The sequence below is a fragment of the Melospiza georgiana genome, unplaced genomic scaffold (assembly GCF_028018845.1).
Source record: "Melospiza georgiana isolate bMelGeo1 unplaced genomic scaffold, bMelGeo1.pri scaffold_29, whole genome shotgun sequence".
In the NCBI taxonomy this organism is placed as follows: Eukaryota; Metazoa; Chordata; class Aves; order Passeriformes; family Passerellidae; genus Melospiza; species Melospiza georgiana.
Window position 1 is genome coordinate 6,831,965 of NW_026652215.1, and position 13,633 is coordinate 6,845,597.

Below are 13,633 nucleotides of genomic sequence, written 5' to 3' on the forward strand. Positions count from 1 at the left end.
AAGCGGAGTGCGCAGCAGGGACGTGCCCAGACACAAGCTTCTCTCCAGACCCCGAAGATGATGGAGGTCTCCTTTGCTGGCTTGCAGCCAGCACCCATGGATCAGCAGGTGTGGATGTCTGCACCACAGCAACAGTTGTCTTAGTATCTTGTAAGATACACATCCTTTGATCCCTTGGGTGAGGGCATGAGTGCTCTCCTGATGGGGAGATCTAGTGCCACCCTTCAGGGCATCATTGTGCCCCTGGGGCTCATTGATGCCGATTTCACAGGGCAGATTTGTGCCATGGTCTCCACACCCACCCCCTCCCGTCACGATCCCGAAAGGGACACAACTTGCTCAACTTGTGCCTTTTAAGTCCTCTGTTGGCAGGACAGCTGACCGGTTGCGTGTAGCTGGTGGTTTTGGATCCACTGGGCTGCCTCAAGTTCGCTGGACTGCTGTCCTGACCAAGGACCATCCCAAGATTCTGTGTACCCTGCCTGTTCCTGGTACAATGCCATCAGAGATCCACCTCCGCGGGCTTCTCAACAGCGGTGCTGACGTCATGGTTCTCTGCCTTGCTGCCTGGCCCCCAGAGTGGCCCCTGGATCCGGTGGGGACATCTGTCGCGGGCCTGGGAGGGACGGCGCAATGCTACGTGAGCGAGCGGCCAGTGCTGGTCACGAATCCAGAGGGACAGACAGCCTGGGTTAGGCCTCATGTTACTTCAACTCCTCCCAACCTCTGGGGGAGGGATCTTCTTCTGTCTGGGGGGTGTGCATCGGGACGGATTTTTTATGGGGGTCACTGCAATGAAGGGTGCAGAGTGTCTTACGCCTCCTATTCGGTGTCTGGTGGACAAATCTGTCTAGAAGAAGCAGCTTATCTCCCTCAAGATAAATTGGTCACCCTTCAGAATCTGGTGCAGGACCAGTTGGATCGGAGTGAAGCCGTCAGGGAGGCTTTGTACAAACCACGAACCAGACAGGGCTGCTGTAGAATGTGCCTGGAGCTGCTTTAATTTTCAGCATCAGTCTCATTACATGGTTATGACAATGGGAAGATACCATCCGCTCACATTCCAGGCAGCAGACCAGGAACTTAATGTTACAACTTACTTTATAAGTTTCTTGACCAATCACAAAGCAAAAGCACATTGTCAGTAGTTCTATCCACTCACACCAAGCACAGGTAAGTTTGGTTAAAACAATGCTTGCTTATTTCAAATACTATACCTACGTGTAAGCCTTAAAACACAATGCACAGAGCTCCATTATTAAGCCTTAACCTTCCTAATATCTTGCTAGATAAGCTTTCTGTAGCTTAGAGAGTTATTCTATACAAATGTTAATACAAAGGCAATTGTTCTATTTGCCCTTGCTTTTCCACAGTTTAAATAACTTTTCTGCTGACCTATCTCATGGCTGCTGCATAGCTCTGCTCACAGTTCTGCTGTGTCTGAGGCCTGCATCTTGAAGCTTTACCAAAATCCTCTAATTTTGTGGATTCCCACACAGGGTCATCTGGAGCCTTCTACCAGTCTCTGGAACACTCCTGTCTTCTGCATCAAAAAGAAATCTGGGAAGTGGAGGTTGTTGCAAGACCTCCGAAAGGTTAATGCCGTGATGGAAAGCATGGGGACATTGCAGGTGGGCATGCCATCGCCTACCATGCTTCCCCCAGACTGGTCGGTCCTCATTGAGGATCTGAAGGATTGTTTCTTTACGATTCCTTTGCATCCCGATGACAGACTGAAGTTTGCCTTCTCAGTGCCAGAGATTAACGAGGCTGAGCCCGCACAGTGGTATCAATGGAGTACATTGCCGCAGGGCATGTGCAATTCTCCTGCCATATGCCAGTGGCATGTGGCCAGTGCCTTGTCTGAAGTTCGCAAGCAGTTTCCTGATGCACATCTATATTATAATATGGACGACATTTTGGTGGCCGCATCCACCCAGGATGAGCTGCTGAGGATTCAGCCTCGGTTGCTCGATACTTTGCATGCTCATGGACTCTAGGTGGCTCCAGAAAAGGTTCAACAACAACCACCTTCGAAATACTTGTGGGTCAAAATTCTGGAACGGACAATCCATCACCAGGAGGTGCGATTTGTGCATTCTGTGAAGACACTGAATGATGCTCAGAAATTGGTAGGTGTCATCACTTGGTAATATCCGTACTTGGGGCTAACCGACCCACAGCTGTCTCCTCTGTATGATTTGTTGAAAGGAGATTCTGATCTAAAGTCACCTCGCACACTGACCCCTGAGGCATATAAGGTGTTGGAGTTGGTTCAGCGAGCTGTTTCGGCTTGCCAAGTTCATCGCATTGAATTCTCTGTTGATGTCACTGTGTTCATCATCACTCCAGATTCGTATCCCACGGGCATCATTGGCCAATTGAGTGAAAAATGGTGTGATTTCTTGCATGTGTTGGAATGGGTTTTTCTGCCCCATCAGCTGCAGAAGACGGCAACTGCATTGTTTGAGCTGATTGCTCACATGATAATCAAATGCTGGCAATGATGTATGCAATTGGTGAGCGCAGATCCTGCAAAGATCATACTCCCGGTGCAATGGGAGGATTTAACTGGAGCTTTGCAAACAGTGTGTCCCTGCAGAATGCTCTGGAAAACTTTTCAGGGCCGATCATTTATCATCTGCCCTGCCGTAGGCCACTGCATATGGCAAAATTCACACAAATCCCTTCACAGCCCAAAAATACCCAGGAACCTGTGCAAGGACCCACCGTCTTCACTGACGGTTCAGGGAGAATAGGAAAGGCTATTGTTACCTGGAGGGACGGATCGGAGCGGCAGGTTCTGGAAGCTCATGAGGATGGGTCAGCCCAATTGTTGATCTGAGGGCTGCTGTCATGGCATTTGGGAAATTTTCCCAGGAAACTTTAAACTTGGTCATGGATTCCGCCTATGTGGCTGATACTGCACAGAGTTTGGGTCATTCAGTTTTGAAGGAGGTCAGTAATCCTGCCATGTTTCATTTACTGAAGACCTTGTGGTGTGCCATTCAGGCCCGGGTTCATCCATTCTATGTTCTGCATGTGAGGAGTCACACCAATTTGCCAGGCTTTATAGTGGAAGGTAATGCGAGCGCTGACAAGTTGGCTAACCCAGCATGGGTAGCGCCTCAGCCAAGGCATCACATGGGTTTTTCCACCAAAACGCACATACCTTGCAGAAGCAGTTTCAGCTGATGCCAGCTAAGGCTCATGACATTGTTGAGTCATGTGATGACTGCCACGCACTTGCTCCGCCTTTGCCGGCAGGGGTAAACCCCAGAGGCCTTAGGGCCTTCGAGCTTTGGCAGACCGATGTCACCCAGGTTGTCGAGTTTGGCTGGCTCAAGTATGTGCATGTCATGGTGGACACGTTCTCCTCTGCGATGTGGGCTTTGGCTCACACATTTAGGAGAAGGCCCGTGACGTCCTTGCCCACTGGAGGCAGGCCTTTGCCGTTCTGGCCATACCTTCTGCTGTGAAAACCGACCATGCTTACGCATCACAAAAAGTGCGGCAGTTCCTGCAGTTGTGGGGTGTCTTGCACAAGTTTGGTATCCCTCATTCTCCGACTGGTCAAGCTATTGTAGAACGCGCTCATGGTACTCTGGAGCAGGTTCTTCAAAAACAAAAATGGGGAATGCAGAGTGAAACCACGCACAGTCAGTTGGCAAAAGCCTTGTGCACAATCAATCATCTCACTGTGCCGCAGAACTCAAATAACCCTGTCATTTTGAATCACCATCTCTCATTGCAGGCTGCGGACGAGGCACATCAGCCTTGAGTGAAGGTACAGGTGCAGAATTTAGTCACCAAACAGTGGGAAGGTCCCTATGACCTTATCGCTTTGGGGCGCGGGTATGCTTGTGTATCCACACACACTGGGGTACGCTGAGTACCTTTGAAGTGTGTTCACGCTGACCTGCAACCGCAGGGACAGATTCCAGCTGATGAGCAAGATGGAAACCGTGACCATCCTGGAAGGCATCAAGCAGGGGAATCATTGAGTGATGATTCGGATGCAGATGATGAGAGTGATCACTCTGATGATTCCTCTGCAAGTGGACACTGAACAGTGTTCATGTTTTCTTTATCATATTGTTCATTTTCTTTTTTTTTCTTTTTTAAAGGAAAACGGTGAGATGTTGCCCTGTTTTTTTAAGATTTTCTAAGCCTTCTGATGTTGACATTCTTGTAGTGAACTTTCTCACACACTTTCTACAAATAACTCATTGTTTTGCATTCCTTTATGGAGGAGGAGACAGTTGATGGACTGTTGGTTTGTCCAGTGTCATTGGAGAGGTGTCACTGTCACCCTCCAATCCACTGTCACTTTTGGAAAACTGTAAATGTTGGAGTCAGAAAATAAACTTCCCCTTTTTTCTTCACCTTGAGAACAACGATGGGAGCTTGTGTTCTTTTGTGCCCTATAATGACACTCCTGGGCCAGCGACTCCCTCTGAGTGGGGCCTCTCCCAGCCGGGAACTCTCCCGTTTGCTGCACTCGGGGATCCTGAACAACAACAGAGCCTGGGCTGATCCCCCCACTCCTCCAGGCTCTGCCCTTCACCCCCTGGGGAGATGCCAAAGGATCCACAGTGAGCATTCCCTGCCCTCAGGGGAATTTCTCACAGGTGCCTTGCACTGACTCTTTGTGTCTGTGTGCACACAGGAGTGCCTGTGCTGGGGAAATGTGGCAGAAATGCTGCTCTCTGAGGGGTTGGAGTGCCTTGGATAGCTGAATCAGTCAGGCCTGTAGGTAAGGATAAGTCACAAGGTCTAAGTGAAGTTAAACGCTGCTAAACAGTATTTAACTTAAATTATAACCTATGACTTAGCAATTTAAAAGAAGACTAACAATTAACAATATTTAACTTAGCTTATAACTTATATTAAATGTAAAAACTTAGCAAAAAAACAACTCTTAGCAGCATTTAACTTCACATAGACACTTGACAGCCTCATGGAACCAAGGGCCATTGTGACACTGAGGGGACTCATGAAATCATGGAGATCATTGTGACACTCTGAGGCCCCATGGAATAAGGAAAGCATTGTGACACTCTGAAGCCTCATGGAAGCAGTGAGACCATTGTGACCCTGGGGGTCCCCATAAACCAAGAGCACCATTGTGATACTGTGGGGCCTTGTGAAACCAAACGTCCTTTGTGACACTGCAGGGCTGCATGGAACCAAAGGTCCATTGTGACATTGCAGGGCCTCGTGTCATCAGTGGTCCATTGTGACACTGGGTCACCAAAGGAGACCTTATGACACTGCAGGGCTTCACAGAACCTCAACGCCATGGTGACATTGTGGAACTCCATTGAACCAAGGGTTCATTGAGACACTGCAGGCCTGCATGGAACCAAAGCTCCAGGGTGACACAGAATGGCCTCCTGTCATCTATGGTCCATTGTGACACTGTGGAGCCAAAGGAGACCATTGTGACACTGCAAACCCCCAGGGTCCAAAGGTCCATTGTGACATTGCAAGGCTCATGGAAAAGAAGAGTCACATGACATTGTGGGACCTGGGGAACCACGGAGACCATTGTGACACTGCAAGGGCTGATGGAATCAGTGGGAGCATTGTGACACTGTGGGGCCTTCTAGAACCTAGAGGCCAATGCGACACTGTGGACTCCAATGAACCAAGGGTTCATTGTTACACTGCATGTCTTCTTGTAATCAAGGGTCCATTGTGACACTGCTGGACCCCATAGAAACAGGTCACCATTATGGCACTGTGGGGCCTCATAGATCCAAGGCACCATTGTGGCAGTGTGGGGCCCCATAAAACCAAAGGAACAAAGGACAGGTCTGGTTGGTTTGGCCTCCCAGGGGCCACATGACTGGTCCAGCTGACCCTGGCATGTTGAGGATCTCTTCTCATCTGCTGCTGATGCACGGGGACTCCATGCTTTCCTTCCTATGGAAAAGAACTCTCCTTCTCCTCCAGGAACCCATGGTCAGGTTTGGGATTTCTCCTCCGAATTTCCTTATATCCAGGGATTGTTCCCATAGGAAAACTGCACGTACAAATCTGGCTGCAGTGGTTTCACAAGGGTCACTTCTCATCTGTCCCCAAAACATTGGGGAAATCTCTGTGCTTTCTTTCCTATGGGAAAGGACTGTCCTGCTTCTCCAGGTGTCCATGGCCGAGATTGTGTTTTCACCTCCAAAATTCCCTAAATCCAAAGACTGCTCCCAGATTAAATCTACCATTCCTGACAAGTCTGGCTGGCCTTGGCCTTGTGAGGCTCTCACCAGCCTTCCAAACACTGGGGCTCTGTGCTCTCCTTCCTATGGAAAAGAACTGCTGTTCTCTTTCAGGCGCCCATGGCCAGAATTGGGGTTCCACCTCCAACATTGCCTTTTGTGCCAGACTGGAGGAGATTTTTGGCTCAAAACATTTCATGTGTGAGGGAGGAAGGGGCAGATCCAGCCTTGCCCAGCCCTGTAAGCCCAGCCCAGCCCTGCCCTGGAACTCCAATCCCCTCAGAGCCTCTATCCCAGCCCAGCAGTGTCTGCCAGTCCCTGGCACAGCACAGGCAATGCTCCACAGCCACCTCTGCAGCCCCAGCCCAGCTCCTGAGGGACCAAATGAGCCCAAGGCCCACCTGGGGGAAGGGCCCAGGAAGACCAAGGGGTATTGGTGGCTGACCACAAGGCAAGCACACATCTTGACCCTACCTCCTCTTGGAATTTCCACCTGAACAGTGCTGGAATCCAGGAGTTGGTAGCTCTGTGTGTGCTCCCCTGGATCTTTTTTGTCTTTCTCTCTTTCTATGTCTTCTTCTGTTTCTGTGCTCCTGCAAATTTTGATTAATATTAAATGGAAGTGGCTTAGAATTTGTGTAGTTGAATGGCTCAAGTCAATGCTTTGAGAAGTTTTTTATGTTGACTGAATGTCTGTTGTGATTTGAGATGAGAAGAATTTTAAAAAGTAAAACTTTTCGTGTAAGTGACAATCTGTTTAACCACTGAGATACTGAACACGTGAAACACAAATGTTAAAGATGAAAAAGTCCAGGAACCTCCTCTTTCTTTTCCAGTCAACAAAGAAGCAGCAGGCCCTGGCCCCAGCCCCCATCTCAACCAAACCAAACCAACCCAAACCAAACCAAACCAAACCAAACCAAACCAAACCAAACCAAGCAACCCTGCCATGGGCTGAGCCCCTGCTCCCCTCCCCAGGCTACCCCCCTCCCCATCAGCTCCATTCTAACCAAACCAAACTCCAACAACTCCCAAACAGGAAAACAAGAGGCTACAAAACCCCAAGCAGAACAAAGCAAGACACAGCTATTGAAATCTTACCAAGTCCCCTCCCCCCAACACAACTAAAACATAAAACCCCTACAACCTACAACCCATACAAAATAACCTTACAACTAAAAACTTAAACATAAAAAAAGCCAAAACCAACCATAAAACCAATCCTAACACAACCCAACCACAACTTCCACCACAAGTTACCGGCAAGTCAGGTGTTAGTCCTTTCAGTGCTTCAATCCTCCTTCAAGTAAAAGAAAAAAAAAACCAACAAAATACATGCATATTAAAAAAAAAAAAAACAATAAAAAACCATCCAAGTCAGTAATGAAGAAATTAAATCCCAAATAAAAAAGGGAAAAAAATACCTTAATCATAAAACTAAAATCCTTTTATAAACTATAAAGAAAAACAACTTTTTTTTATAGTACAAAAAACCATTAAAAAATTAATATCAAACAGAAACCTGCATGCTAAAATTAAACAAATGTTAAAATAGCAGTATTTTCATAGTACATTTAAACAGGGGGGATAAAAAAAGTAATCCAGTATCCCCAAGAGAAGATCTCTATTTGCAGAGATAAAAATAATTTAAAAAGTAAAAAATAAAAACTTTTACACTTAAAGAACTCATCTTTAAAAAAATACCCCATAAGTCAACGTGGCCCATCTATAAGCTGTAAAAAGGCTTGTAGCAACAAAAACTTCACAATAAAAGAGTTCCTCAGACAAATGTTATCCATGTCAGAATTAAGAATCAAAAAAAAAAAAAAATTCTTCTTGTAAAAAAATCTTTATAACATTTACAAGAAAAACTTCTCTCCCAAAGTAAATTTAAAAAAGACTATTCTAGAAATAGTAAATACCTAGAAATTTTAAGTTTACTTTACATTGGCAGTAAAAAGAAAACTTTAAAAAGAAAAACCAGTGTTCTAAAGAATTTATTTTAATTTTTACTACTTTTTTCTTTTTGAATTTACTTTTAATAAAAATTTCTTGGTAGCCTTTTAAAATGTTAGGCCTACATTACCTTTCTCCTAATCCTATCTCACAACAAAATTAATACATAAATAACAAACTGACACTAAAACCCATTACACTCATCAATGCATTAATTAAGAAATCTCAAGATTAGAAAAATGTTAAATTAACCAAACGAAAACCACTACAATGTCATAATAAACCATTTGCCAAATTTTCTCTCATTGTCTAAAGTTCTCAGTAAAGGCTGTTTTTTTGTTTTGAGCCCCTGAGAACCTCTTGTTGGTATTTCTCCAGTGAGTTTAACTCAGAGGAGACAAACAATTGTAATTCCTCTAAAATGTCTCTTTGAGTGAGCTTTTTGGGGAAAGTCAGGGCTTGTGTATCCTGCTTGGCCCAGCCCAGACAGGGCTTTCCCAGCCACATTCCACACTCCATTTCCCAGCTGGAGCCACTGCTGCCTCTGAGTTGTGCTGCCCCAGCCCCAGGGACGCTCTCCTTGTCTGCCCATTCCCCCACGGTCTCTGGGCAGGGATGGCCTCAGTGGGGGCTGCTGACATCCTCAGCACCTTGGAGGCTGCTGCTTAATTTTCCTGCTCCAGAGGCTTGTTCAGCCTTCAGCTCTTCAGTGCAGGAATTCAGTGTCCCAGGGCTCATTAACATTCAGAACACCTTAACAACCAAAGCCTCTGGGAATAATTTGATTTCAGTTTCCAAAAAATTTGTAGTTAAGTAGATCTCAGTAGTATATTCCAAGTGAACTCATAATATTTAAAAAGACAGTGAGAAAATATTTTTTAGATCTGGTTTAGAGTTTTTTCCTGTTAATTCATTGACATGTGCAATCTCCAATTGACACTGAATCCAAGTATCTCCTCATGCAGTTTGAATAAATATTAAATCAAAACCATTCATGGCTGACAATCAATCAGACTCTGTCCCTACCCCCACCCCACCATTTCCCCCATTTAAGCCCTGGCACTCAGAGCAGCCTCGTGCAAATCTGAGCTCCCTCCAGCCCAGGCTGCCCTGCAGCTTTCAGCTCCTTGGCTCCAGCTCCCACCTGCTTTCCTTGGAGAAGGAGCTGCCCGAGACACAGAGGGATGTTCATTTCTTGTCAGCCAACAAAGCCAAGGCAAGTCACAGCTCCATCAAATGCAAAAGTCGTTCTTCTCCCTGGCTCTGCCCTGCCCCTGATCCCCACAGCCTGTCCTGTTTCCTTCATCCCTGCATTGCCAGGGACTTTCTGGGACAAGGGAGCTCTATTCTGCATGTGGAGGGATGTCCAAGTACCACCACTGGAGAGGGAGCCACAACTCATCAGGTTTTTGTCTTTTGAGGGATCAGGAACTGGTGAGACTCAGAGGCACAGAAAGTTTCTCTTCATGGCCAACAGACCACAGTGGAACAGGACAGAATTTACTAACAATCACGCTCTTCCCTGAGCTATGCATAGTGTCTCAGCAGTACCTGATGAGTCCACCATCCATAAGTGATTTCCATACTAAAAAGTAATTTTAGACAAATGTGGTTCTGTGATAGATATAAACACAATTAAGTTCTTGTTCAAAAAAAGTTCTATCAGGATGCTCATCCTGGAGTGCAGGAAAAACAGCTCAAACTATTCCTGATTTGCAAAGTTCTCAGTGGTGGATGGAGATGGGAGGTCAGGCTGCTCTTGGTATTGAGGAAAAGCTGAAAGCAGCCTGACTCATTTCATCTCCTCATGCCCTGGCTGATCTCCCCTCTTTCCTCTGTCACCCATTGGCTTTTGTCTCCCTGCAGCCCCCTGTGAAGAGCCTGGCTCTGTGTTCTCCATCCCCTCCTCGCTGGCACTGCCAGGCTGGGATGAGGAGCCCCTCAGCCTTCCCTGCTCCAGGCTGGACCAGCCCAGCTCCTTCAGCCTCTGCTCACAGCCCAAGGGCTGCAGCCCCACCTTGGAGGCCCTTCCCAGACCCTGCTCCAGCTGCCAGACATCTTTCCTGCCCTGGGGAGCCAAAACTAGGCCACAGTGACCTGGATAATCCCCGTCCTTGATGTCCTGGTCACACAGCCTTGATGTCCTGGCCCCTTGTCCCCTGTCAGGCTCTGGGGTGGATCCTGTGGAACATCCTTTGGTGGAGGCTGTGGCTCCAGGTGGGCTGGGGGGATCCCGGGGGACAGGGACCCTGCTGGGCATGAACAGCATTGGAGTTGTTGGGAGAAACTGTGAGGGGGAGCTGGGGCAGAGTGACCAACCCAGTGACCTGACACAGCCCTGCTGGGATGTCACACAGCTGGTCTCTGATGTCACAGCCAAATCTGTGATGTCACAGCCCATTCTCCAATGTCACACAGCTGATCTCTGATGGTTGGTCACAGCTGGTCACAGCCAACTCTGTGATGTCACAGTCTGCTCTGTGATGTCAGACCTCTGCCCTCTGATGTCACAGATGGCTCTGTGATGTCACAGGGGCAGTATATGATGTCATAGCTGCTCAAACACCTCACATAACCCGCTCTGTGATGTCAAAGCCCACTCTGTGACCTCATGTTATGAGATGATAAATTGTCTCCACCAGGTGAGCTGACACCCGGACCTTGTTCTCCAAAACCCCAGGCCTGTGGATACCACACAATGCCCATTGTGTGAGAAGGGGAACTGGAAGTTCACCAGCCTCAGTGTCCTGCCAGCTCAGCCAGACCCACAGGAACATTGGGGTCCACGACCACCAGGGACCACCAGGGAGACCCCAAGACAGAACAACACATGGGTGAAGGGGAGGGGAAATATGTGAATGATTTTGGGGAAACCATTATCATATTTATGTTTAGTCTGGGAAAATCAATGAATATGTGTGCAAAATAGAGAATATAAACAGAAACTTTCCTTTACTCAGCCTGCATGGCTTTGGGAGGAGCTGTCCCCCGTGCATTCCCCTGAATAAATAATGCTGCTTTTTAATGCTGCATTGGTGTTAAGGAGTTTTCTATTTTACTGAATTTTTGGTAACACTCCCACTGCCAAGGAAAGCTCTGTCTGCTGCTGTTCACAAACAGAGAAGGGCTGGTTGCAGATGTTGGGCTCAGAGGTTGCCTGGGGCACAGTGACCATGAAATAATCAAGTTTTCAATGTTCTGGGAAAGAAGGAGAGGCAGCAACAAAACTTCTACACTGGAATTAGGAAGGGCAGACTTTGACCTGTTATGGATTTTGATTTTGGGAGTACCAAATCAGGTACTGATTTTTTGAAGGAAAACATCCCTTAAAAACAAAGGGGTCCAGGAAAGATGGACATATTTCAAGGAAGTAATCTTAAGGGGAAGTAGCAGCCTGTCCCAGTGTGGCAAAGAATGAGCTAGTGCAGAAAATCACTGGCCTGGCTGGCCATGGAGATTTTGTGGGAACTCAAGGGTAACAAGAAGTGCATCAACTTTGGACAGAAGGTCAAGCAGCTTAGGAAATGTTTAAGGATGTTGTGAAGTCCTGCAGAAAAAAAGTCAAGAGGTGAAAGCTCAATTAGAGTTTAACCTGACCATTTCTGAGAAAAAAAAAATAAACAATGTTTCCACAATTAAATTAATAGCAAAACATGGGGTATGGAAAACCTCTACTCTTTATTTGATGCAGTGGGGAATATAGAAACTAAAGATAAGGAGAAGGCAGAGCTACTTAACATCTTGTTTCTCTCAATTTTAGATATTAGGGAAGGCTGTCCTCAGGACAAGTGCTCTGCTGAGCTGGTAGATGGGCACAGGGAGGAGAACAGCCCCTGTAATCCAGGAGGAAGCAGTTGGTGACCTGCTGAGCCACTCAGATGCTCACAGGTGTGTGGGATCAGATGGGATCCATCCCAGGGGGATGAGGGAGCTGTGGATGAGCTCCCCAAGCTGCTCTCCATCATTTACCATCAGTGCTGGCTCAGCAGGGAGGGCCCAGGGGACTGGAGGTGCCAGTGTGAGCCCATCCCCAAGAAGGGCTGGAAGGAGGAGCTGGGGAACTCCAGGCCTGTCAGCCTGACCTGGGTGCCAGGAAAGGTTATGGAACAGATCACCTTGAGTGCCATCACAGGGCGCCCACAGGATGGCCGAGGGGTCAGAGCCAGCCAGCGTGGATTCCAATGTCTGCATGGAATGGTCTGGATGAGGGGATTGTGTCCAACATCAGCAAATCTGCAGATGACACCAAACTGGGCGTGAGTTTGGATCTGCTGGAGGATGGAGGTAGGAGGGCTGTGCACAGGGCCCTGGACAGGCTGGATCCAGGGCCCAAATCCAACAAGGTGAGGTTTAACAAGTCCAAGTGCTGGGTCCTGCACTTTGGCCACAACAACACCTGCAGCACTACAGGCTGGGGACAGAGTGGCTGGACAGCAGCCAGGCAGAAAGGGACCTGCAGGGACTGATGGACAGCAGGCTGGGCATGAGCCAGAAGAGTGCCCAGGTGGCCAAGAAGGCCAATGGCTCCTGGCCTGGATCAGGAATGGTGTGGCCAGCAGGAGCAGGGCAGGGATTCTTTCCCTGTGCTGGGCACTGGTTGGGCAGCACCTCGAGTGCTCTTTCTAGTTCTGGGTCCCCTGGGGTGGGGAATTAGAAGAAATTTGTATCTGGAAGAGTAAAGAAAGCCAAGGTGAAGCAGAGGAAATGCTCAGGGCATTTTGGGAGTGGCTGCCAGGCTGCGCTGGCTCTGAGCAACAGCGTCTGCAGTGGGACAGGAAACTCCCAGCTGATGGGAACAAACTTTCTGGCTGACTGCAGAGGCCAGGACAAAGCTGAGTGGTTTCCCTGGTGTCTCCCAGCCCTTGCTGGCCCCAGGGGCTGATGGCATTTGTGCTCCCTCAGGTTCATGTCCCCACACCAACAGCATGGGGGTGCTCCCCCTGCTCTGTGCAATGCAAACAGGGGCTGCTGAGCCAGTGCTGCCCTGTCTGTGCCTGCAAGGATGGGGCACCTGTGTGAGCGGGAGGAGAGGCCAGGGCTGCAGAGGGGGGATGTTGTTGGCAGCTCCATGAGGACGCTCTGGGACACTGCCCTGGGCTGTGCAGCGGACTGGGGATGGATCAGCCTCTGCTCTGCTGCTCCTTCCCGTTTGTCCCAGGGCCCCTGCAGAGCCCCAGCCATGCTGTTTGCCCCCAGCCTGCCCACGGCCAGCCTGAGGCTGCTCATGGGGGTTTTCTGTGCTGAGCATTGGCCTGGGTGTGTTCTTGAGACAGCCTGGGCAAGGAGCCTGGAGCCCCCAGGCCCTGGCCTGAGGTGTCAGCGCTGCCCCTGCAGTGCCCATGGCCTGTCCCTGCTGCAGCCACGGCACTGCCACCCCCAGGGCCGTTCCCGGCCCCGAGAGCACTCAGGCCCTGCAGCAACACCAGGGCCACCAGGGCAGCGGTGCAGGGCCACGGCAG

The 13,633-nt window shown here is 48.6% G+C and overlaps 1 pseudogene; it reads left to right on the forward strand.

Annotated features, from left to right (window-relative positions):
* LOC131096410 (zinc finger protein 208-like) overlaps positions 1-13,633 on the forward strand; it is a 1,316,393-nt pseudogene that overhangs the window by 330,365 nt on the left and 972,395 nt on the right.